Source organism: Calliopsis andreniformis, unplaced genomic scaffold (genome assembly GCF_051401765.1).
Source record: "Calliopsis andreniformis isolate RMS-2024a unplaced genomic scaffold, iyCalAndr_principal scaffold0017, whole genome shotgun sequence".
NCBI lineage: Eukaryota > Metazoa > Arthropoda > Insecta > Hymenoptera > Andrenidae > Calliopsis > Calliopsis andreniformis.
In genome coordinates this window covers 477,441-488,241 of record NW_027480429.1, presented here as the reverse complement: position 1 = coordinate 488,241, position 10,801 = coordinate 477,441, and positions in this window count along the sequence as shown.

The window sequence follows — 10,801 nt, the reverse complement described above, 5'->3', positions numbered from 1 at the left end:
TTATACGATGGAAATACTCTTGTATATATATTGTATTTTATGCTTCGGGCGTTGACATCTATGGCCCTAACTATTCGATCTGGTGGAACAACGCCCTAGGGTGAAGCCTAGGTTGCCGGAAAGTAGAAATGACCATAACTTTCACACTGGTAGCAGTTATTCGTTTTATACATGGAAAAACTGTACTATTTATTTTGTATTTTATGCTTCTGGCGTTGACTTCTAAGGCCCTATCTCTTCGATTTGGTGGAGCAACGCCTCAGAGTTAGGCCTAGGATGCCCGAAACGTCGAAATGACCTTTACCTTCACGCTTGCTGCAATTATTCCTGTTATACGATGAAAAAACTGTTGTATTTTTATTGCATTTTATGCTTCTGGCGTTGACTTCTTAAGCCCAAACTATCCGATCTGGTGGAGCAACGTCCTAGAGTGAAGCCTAGGTTGCCCGGAACGTGGAAATGACCATAACTTTCACACGGTTTGCCATTATTCATTTTATACGATGGAAAAGCTGTTGTATTTATATCTTATTTTATGCTTCTGGCGTCGACTTCTTAGGTCCCAGCAATTCCATCTGGTAGAACAACGCCCTCTGGTGAAGCCTAGGTTGCCCGGAACGTAGAAATGACCATAACTTTCACACAGGAAGCAATTATTCGTTTTATACATGGAAAAGCTGTCCTATTTATTTTGTATTTTATGCTTCGGGCGTTGACTTCTAAGGCCCTAGCTTCTCGATCTGGTGGAGCAACAGCCTAGAGTGAAGCCTAGGTTGCCCCGAACGTAGAAATGACCATAACTTTCACACTGGTTGCCATTATTCGTATTATACGCTGGAAAAGCTGTTGTATTTATATCGTATTTTATGCTTCTGGCGTTGACTTCTTAGGCCCCAACTATTCCATCTGGTGGAGCAACCCCCTATGGTGAAGCCTAGGTTGCCCGGAACGTAGAAATGACCATAACTTTCACACTGGAAACAATTATTCGTTTTATACATGGAACAGCTGTTTTATTTATTTTATATTTTATGGTTCGGGCGTTGACCTCTAAGGCCCTAACTATTCGATCTGGTGGAGCAACGGCCTAGAGTGAAGCCTAGCTTGCCCGGATCGTAGAAATGACCATAGCTTTCACACTGGTCGCTATTATTCTTTTTATTCGATGGAAAAACTGTTATATTTATATTGTATTTTATGCTTCTGCCGTTGACTTCTTTGGCCCTAACTATTCGATCTGGTGGAACAACGCCCCAGAGTGAAGCCTAGGTTGCCCGGAACGTAGAAATGACCATCACTTTCACACTGTCTGCAATTATTCCTGTTATACGATGGAAAAACTGTTGTATATTTATCGTATTTTATGCTTCGGGCGTTGACTTCTATGGCCCTACCTATTCGATCTGGTGGAGCAACACCCTACAGTGAAGACTAGTTTGTCCGGAACGTAGATATGTCCATAACCTTCACACAGGTTGCAATTATTCGTTTTATACGATTGAAACACTGTTGTATTTATTTTCTAGTTTATGTTTCTGGCGTTGAATTCCAAGGCCCTAACACTTCCACCTGGTGGAGCAATGCCTCAGAGTTAAGTCTAGGATGCTCGAAACGTCGAAATGATCGTTACTTTCACACTGGTTGCAATTATTCATGCTATACGATTGAAGAACTGTTGCATTTTTATTGTATTTTCTGCTTCTGTATTTGAATTCAAAGGTCCTAGCTATTCGATCTGGTGGGGCAACGTCCAAGAGTGAAGGCTAGGTTGCCCGGAACGTAGTTATGACCACATCTTTCACACTGGTTGCAATTATTCCTGTTATGCGATGGAACAACTGTTGTATTTATATTGCATTTTATGCTTCTGGCGTTGACTTCTAAGGCCCTAACTATCCGATCTGGTGGAGCAACGCCCAGGAGTGATGCCTAGGTTGCCCGGAATGTAGAAATGACCATTACCTTCACGCTTGCTGCAATTATTCCTGTTATACGATGAAAAAACTGTTGTATTTTTATTGCATTTTATGCTTCAGGCGTTGACTTCTACGGCCGTAGCTATTCGATGTGGTGGAGTAATGCCCTAGAGTGCAACCTGGGTTACCAGGATCGTAGAAATGACCATCACTTTCACACTGGTTGCAATTATTCCTGTTATACGATGGAAAAATTGTTGTATTTTTATTGTATTTTATGCTTCGGGCGATGACTTCTAAGGCCCTAACTATTCGATCTCGTGTAGCAATGCACTAGGGTGAAGCCTATGTTGCTCGGAACGTGGAAATGACCATAACTTTCACACGGTTTGCCATTATTCGTTTTATACGATGGAAAAGCTGTTTTATTTATATCTTATTTTATGCTTCGGGCGTCGACTTCTTAGGTCCCAGCAATTCCATCTGGTAGAACAACGCCCTCTGGTGAAGCCTAGGTTGCCCGGAACGTAGAAATGACCATAACTTTCACACAGGCAGCAATTATTCGTTTTATACATGGAAAAGCTGTCCTACTCATTTTGTATTTTATGCTTCGGGCGTTGACTTCTAAGGCCCTAGCTATTCGATCTGGTGGAGCAACAGCCTAGAGTGAAGCCTAGGTTGCCCGGAACGTAGAAATGACCATAACTTTCACACTGGTTGCCATTATTCGTTTTATAGGATGGAAAAGCTGTAGTATTTATATCGTATTTTATGCTTCAGGCTTTGATTTCTTAGGCCCTAACTATTCCATCTGGTGGAACAACGCCCTGTAGTGAAGCCTAGGCTGCCCGGAACGTAGAAATGACCATAACTTTCACACTGGTAGCAATTATTCGTTTTATACATGGAAAAACTGTACTATTTATTTTGTATTTTATGCTTCTGGCGTTGACTTCTAAGGCCCTACCTATTCGATCTGGCGGAGCAACACCCTACAGTGAAGCCTAGGATGCTCGGAACGTAGAAATGACCATTACCTTCACACTGTTTGCAATAATTCATTTTATACGATGGCAAAGCTGTTGTATTTATATTGTATTTTATGCTTCTGGCGCTGACTTCTAAGGCCCTATCTCTTCGATTTGGTGGAGCAACGCCTCAGAGTTAAGCCTAGGATGCCCGAAACGTCGAAATGACCTTTACCTTCACGCTTGCTGCAATTATTCCTGTTATACGATGAAAAAACTGTTGTATTTTTATTGCATTTTATGCTTCAGGCGTTGACTTCTACGGCCGTAGCTATTCGATGTGGTGGAGTAATGCCCTAGAGTGCAACCTGGGTTACCCGGATCGTAGAAATGACCATCACTTTCACACTGGTTGCAATTATTCCTGTTATACGCTGGAAAAATTGTTGTATTTTTATTGTATTTTATGCTTCGGGCGATGACTTCTAAGGCCCTAACTATTCGATCTCGTGTAGCAATGCACTAGGGTGAAGCCTGTGTTGTCCGGAACGTGGAAATGACCATAACTTTCACACGGTTTGCCATTATTCGTTTTATACGATGGAAAAGCTGTTGTATTTATATCTTATTTTATGCTTCTGGCGTCGACTTCTTAGGTACCTGCAATTCCATCTGGTAGAACAACGCCCTCTGGTGAAGCCTAGGTTGCCCGAAACGTAGAAATGACCATAACTTTCACACAGGAAGCAATTATTCGTTATATACATGGAAAAGCTGTCCTATTTATTTTGTATTTTATGCTTCGGGCGTTGACTTCTAAGGCCCTAGCTATTCGATCTGGTGGAGCAACAGCCTAGAGTGAAGCCTAGGTTGCCCGGAACGTAGAAATGACCATAACTTTCACACTGGTTGCCATTATTCGTATTATACGATGGAAAAGCTGTTGTATTTATATCGTATTTTATGCTTCTGGCGTTGACTTCCTAGGCCCCAACTATTCCATCTGGTGGAACAACGCCCCAGAGTGAAGCCTAGGTTGCCCGGAACGTAGAAATGACCATCACTTTCACACTGTTTGCAATTATTCCTGTTATACGAATGAAAAACTGTTGTATATTTATCGTATTTTATGCTTCGGGCATTGACTTCTATGGCCCTACCTATTCGATCTGGTGGAGCAACACCCTACAGTGAAGCCTAGTTTGTCCGGAACGTAGACATGGCCATAACCTTCACACAGGTTGCAATTATTCGTTTTATACGATTGAAACACTGTTGTATTTATTTTGTAGTTTATGTTTCTGGCGTTGAATTCCAAGGCCCTAACACTTCCACCTGGTGGAGCAATGCCTCAGAGTTAAGTCTAGGATGATCGAAACGTCGAAATGATCGTTACTTTCACACTGGTTGCAATTATTCATGCTATACGATTGAAGAACTGTTGCATTTTTATTGTATTTTCTGCTTCTGTATTTGAATTCAAAGGTCCTAGCTATTCGATCTGGTGGGGCAACGTCCAAGAGTGAAGGCTAGGTTGCCCGGAACGTAGTTATGACCATATCTTTCACACTGGTTGCAATTATTCCTGTTATGCGATGGAACAACTGTTGTATTTATATTGCATTTTATGCTTCTGGCGTTGACTTCTAAGGCCCTAACTATCCGATCTGGTGGAGCAACGCCCAGGAGTGATGCCTAGGTTGCCCGGAATGTAGAAATGACCATTATCTTCACGCTTGCTGCAATTATTCCTGTTATACGATGAAAAAACTGTTGTATTTTTATTGCATTTTATGCTTCAGGCGTTGACTTCTACGGCTGTAGCTATTCGATGTGGTGGAGTAATGCCCTAGAGTGCAACCTGGGTTACCAGGATCGTAGAAATGACCATCACTTTCACACTGGTTGCAATTATTCCTGTTATACGATGGAAAAATTGTTGTATTTTTATTGTATTTTATGCTTCGGGCGATGACTTCTAAGGCCCTAACTATTCGATCTCGTGTAGCAATGCACTAGGGTGAAGCCTATGTTGCTCGGAACGTGGAAATGACCATAACTTTCACACGGTTTGCCATTATTCGTTTTATACGATGGAAAAGCTGTTGTATTTATATCGTATTTTATGCTTCTGGCGTTGACTTCTTAGGCCCCAACTATTCCATCTGGTGGAACAACGCCCTACGGTGAAGCCTAGGTTGCCCGGAACGTAGAAATGATCATAACTTTCACACTGGTAGCAATTATTCGTTTTATACGATGGAAAAGCTGTAGTATTTATATCGTATTTTATGCTTCTGGCGCTAACTTGTAGGGCTCCAGCTATTCGATCTGGTGGAGCAGCGCCCTAGGGTGAAGCCTAGGTTGCACGGAACGTAGAAATGACCATAACTTTCACACCGGTAGCAATTATTCGTTTTATACGGTGGAAGAACTGTTCTATTTATTTTGTATTGTATGCTTCGGGCGTTGACTTCTGAGGCCCTAACGATTCCATCTGGTGGAACAACGCCCTGGAGTGAAGCCTAGGTTGCCCGGAACGTAGAAATGACCATAACCTTCACACTGGTAGCAATTATTCGTTTTATACATGGAAAAACTGTTCTATTTATTTTGTATTTTATGCTTCTGGCGTTGACTTCTACGGAACTACCTATTCGATCTGGCGGAGCAAACCCCTACAGTGAAGCCTAGGTTGCTCGGAACGTAGAAATGACCATTACCTTCACACTGTTTGCAATAATTCATTTTATACGATGGCAAAGCTGTTGTATTTTTATTGTATTTTATGCTTCGGGCGATGACTTCTAAGGCCCTAACTATTCAATCTCGTGTAGCAATGCACTAGGGTGAAGCCTATGTTGCCCGGAACGTGGAAATGACCATAACTTTCGCACGGTTTGCCATTATTCGTTTTATACGATGGAAAAGCTGTTGTATTTATATCTTATTTTATGCTTCCGGCGTCGACTTCTTAGGTCCCAGCAATTCCAATTGGTAGAACAACGCCCTCTGGTGAAGCCTAGGTTGCCCGGAACGTAGAAATGACCATAACTTTCTCACAGGAAGTAATTATTCGTTTTATACATGGAAAAGCTGTCCTATTTATTTTGTATTTTATGCTTCGGGCGTTGACTTCTAAGGCCCTAGATATTCGATCTGGTGGAACAACGCCCTAGAGTGAAGACTAGGCTGCCCGGAACGTAGAAGTGAACATAACATTCACACTGGTAGCAATTATTCGTTTTTTACAATGGAAAAACTGTTCTATTTATTTTGTATTTTATGCTTCGGGCGTTGACTTCTATGGCCCTACCTATTCGATCTGGTGGAGCAACACCATACAGTCAAGCCTAGGTTGCCCGGAACGTAGAAAGGAAAATAACATTCACACCGGTTGCAATTATTCATGCTATACGATGGAAAAACTGTTGCATTTTTATTGTATTTTATGCTTCTAGCGTTGACTTCTAAGGCCGTAGCTATTCGATGTGGTGGAGCAACGCCCTAGAGTGAAGCCTAGGTTGCCCGGAACGTAGAAATGACCATTACTTTCACACTGGTTGCAATTATTAGTTTTGTACGATGGAAAAACTGTTCTATTTATTTTGTATTTTATGATTCTGGCGTTGACTTCTTAGGCCCTAACTTCTCGATCTGGTGGAACAACGCCCTAGGGTGAAGCCTAGGTTGCCCGAAAGTAGAAATGACCATAACTTTCACACTGGTTGCCATTATTCGTTTTATAGGATGGAAAAACTGTTGTATTTATATTGCATTTTATGCTTCTGGCGTTCACTTCTTAGGCCCTAACATTTCGATCTGGTGGAGCAACGCCCTACAGTGAAGCCTAGGTTGCCCGGAACGTAGAAATGACCAACACTTTGACACTGGTAGCAATTATTCGTTTTATACATGGAAAATCTGTTGTATTTATTTTGTATTTTATGCTTCTAGCGTTGACTTCTAAGGCACTAACTATTCGATCTGGTGGAGCAACGCCCTAGAGTGAAGCCTAGGTTGTCCGGAACGTACAAATGACCATTACATTCACACTGGTTGCAATTATTCCTGTTATACGATGGAAAAACTGTTGCACCTTTATTGTATTTTATGCTTCTGGCGTTGACTTCTTAAGCCCTAACTATTCGATCTGGTGGAGCAACGTCCTAGAGTGAAGCCTAGGTTGCCCGGAACGTAGAAATGACCATAACTTTCACACTGGTTGCCATTATTCGTATTATACGATGGAAAAACTGTTATATTTATATTGTATTTTATGCTTCTGGCGTTGACTTCTTAGGCCATAACATTTCGATCTGGTGGAACAGCGCCCTACAATGAAGCATAGGTTACCCGGAACGTAGAAATGACCATAACTATCACACTGGTTGCTATTATTCGTTTTATACAATGGAAAAACTGTTCCATTTATTTTATATTTTATGCTTCGGGCGATGACTCCTAAGGCCTTAACTATTCGATCTGGTTTAGCAACGCCCTAGAGTGAGGCCTAGGTTTCCCTGAACGTAGGACATACCATTACCTTCACACTGGTTGCAATTATTCCTGTTATACAATGGAAGAAATGTTGCATCTTTATTGTATTTTATGCTTCTGGCGTTGACTTCTAAGGCCCTAACTATTCGATCTGGTGGAGCAACACCCTAGAGTGAAGCCTAGGTTTCCCGGAACGTAGAAAGGAGCATCACTTTCAAACTGGTTGCAATTATTCATTTTATACGATAGAAAAGCTGTTGTATTTGTATTGTATTTTATGCTTCTGGCGTTGACTTCTAAGGCCGTAGCTATTAGCTGTGGTGGAGCAACGCCCTACAGTGACGCCTAGGTTGCCCGGAACGCAGAAATGTCCATTAATTTCACAATGTTTGCAATTATTCATTTTATACAATGGAAAAACTGTTGTACCTATATTGTATTTTATTCTTCTGGCGTTGAACTCCAAGTCCTTAGCTATTCGATATGGTGGAGCAACGCCCTAGAGTGAAACCTAGGTAGCCCGGAACGCAGAAATTAACATAACTTTCATACTGGTTGCAATTATTTATTTTATACGATGGAAAAACTGTTGTATTTATATTGTATTTTATGCTTCTGGCGCTAACTTCTAGGGCTCTAGCTATTCGATCTGGTGGCGCAGCGCCCTAGGGTGAAGCCTAGGTTGCACGGAACGTAGAAATGACCATAACTTTCACACCGGTAGCAATTATTCGTTTTATACGGTGGAAGAACTGTTCTATTTATTTTGTATTGTATGCTTCGGGCGTTGTCTTCTGAGGCCCTAACTATTCTATCTGGTGGAACAACGCCCTAGGGTGAAGCCTAGGTTGCCCGGAATGTGCAAATGACCATAACTTTCACATCGGTAGCAATTATTCGTTTTATAAGGTGGAAAAACTGTTCTATTTATTTTGTATTTTATGCTTCGGGCGTTGTCTTCTAAGGCCCTAACTATTCAATCGGTTGCAGGAACGCCCTAGGGTGGATCCTAGGTTGCCCGGAAAGTAGAAATAACCATAACTTTCATACTGGTAGCAATTATTCGTTATATACGATGGAAAAACTGTTGTATTGATATTGTATTTTATGCTTCTGTCGTTGACTTCTAAGGCCCTAGCTATTAGTTGTGGTGGATCTACGCCCTAGAATGAAACCTAGGTTACCCGGAACGTAGGAATGACCAGTACTTTCACACTGTTTGCAGTTATTCCTGTTATAGGATGGAAAGACGGTTGTATTTTCTTGTATTTCATACTTCAGGCGTCGACTTCTGAGGCTGTAGCTATTCGATGTTGTGGAAGAACGCCATAGAGTGAAGCCTCGGTTGCGCGGAACGTAGAAATGACCATAAGTTTCATACTGGTTGCAATTATTCGTTTTATACGATGGAAAAACTGTTGTATTTATATTGCATTTTATGCTTCTGGCGTTCACTTCTTAGGCCCTAACTATTCGATCTGGTGGAACAACGCCCTAGGGTGCAGCTTAGGTTGCCCGGAACGTAGAAATGACCATATCTTTTACACTGGTAGCAATTATTTGTTTTATACGATGGAAGAGCTGTTGTATTTATATTGTATTTTATGCCCGTGGCGTTGACTTCTAAGGCCGTAGCTATTAGATGTGGTGGAGCAACGCCCTAGAGTGACGCCTAGGGTAATCGGAACGTAGAAGTGACCATAACTTCCACACTGGTTGCAATTGTTCATTTAATATGATGGAAAAGCTGTTGTATTTATATCGTATTTTATGCTTCGGGCGTTGACTTCTTAGGCCCTAACATTTCGATCTGGTGGAGCAACGCCCTACAGTGAAGCCTAGGTTGCCCGGAACGTAGATATGACCATAACCTTCACACAGGTTGCAATTATTCGTTTTATACGGTGTAAAGGTTGTTGTGTTTATTTTGTATTTTATTTTTCTGGTGTTGACTTCTTAGGCCCTAACTATTCGATCTGGAGGAACAACGCCGTAGAGTGAAGCCTATGTTGCCCGGAACGTAGAAATGACCATTACTTTCACACTGGTTGCAATTATTAGTTTTGTACGATGGAAAAACTGTTCTATTTATTTTGTATTTTATGATTCTGGCGTTGACTTCTTAGGCCCTAACTTCTTGATCTGGTGGAACAACGCCCTAGGGTGAAGCCTAGGTTGCCCGAAAGTAGAAATGACCATAACTTTCACACTGGTAGCAATTATTCGTTTTATACAATGAAAAAACTGTTCTACTTATTTTGTATTTTTTGCTTCGGGCGTTGACTTCTAAGGCCCTAACTAGTCGATCTGGTGGAGCAACGCCCTAGAGTGAAGCCCAGGTTGCCCGGAACGTAGAAATGCCCATTACTTTCACACTGGTTGCAATTATTAGTTATGTACGATGGAAAAACTGTTCTATTTATTTTGTATTTTATGCTTCGGGCGTTGACTTCTAAGGCCCTAACTATTCAATCTGTTATAGCAACGCCCTAGGGTGAAGCCTAGCTTGCCCGGAAAGGAGAAATACCCACAACTTTCATACTTGTTGCAAATATTCGTTTTATACGATGGAAAAACTGTTATATTTATATTGTATTTTATGCTTCTGGCGTTGACTTCTTAGGCCCTAACTATTCGATCTGGTGGAACGACGCCCTAGAGTGTAGCCTAGGTTGCCCAGAACGTAGAAATGACCATCACTTTCACACTGGTTGCAATTATTCCTGTTATACGATGGAAATACTCTTGTATATTTATTTTATTTTATGCTTCGGGCGTTGACATCTATGGCCCTAACTATTCGATCTGGTGAAGCAACGCCCTAGAGTGAAGCCTAGGTTGCCCGGAAAGTAGAAATGACCAGTACTTTCACACTGGTTGCTATTATTCGTTTTATACGATGGAAAAACTGTTATATTTATATTGTATTTTATGATTCTGGCGTTGACTTCTTAGGCCCTAACTTCTCGATCTGGTGGAACAACGACCTAGAGTGAAGCCTAGGTTGCCCGGTACGTAGAAGTGAACATAGCATTCACACTGGTAGCAATTATTCGTTTTTTACAATGGAAAAACTGTTCTATTTATTTTGGATTTTATGCTTCGGGCGTTGACTTCTATGGCCCTACCTATTCGATCTGGTGGAGCAACACCATACAGTCAAGCCTAGGTTGCCCGGAACGTAGAAATGAAAATAACATTCACACCGGTTGCAATTATTCATGCTATACGATGGAAAAACTGTTGCATTTTTATTGTATTTTATGCTTCTAGCGTTGACTTCTAAGGCCGTAGCTATTCGATGTGGTGGAGCAACGCCCTAGAGTGAAGCCCAGGTTGTACGGAACGTAGAAATGACCATTACTTTCACACTGTTTGCTATTATTCATTTTATACGCTGGAAAAGGTGTTGTA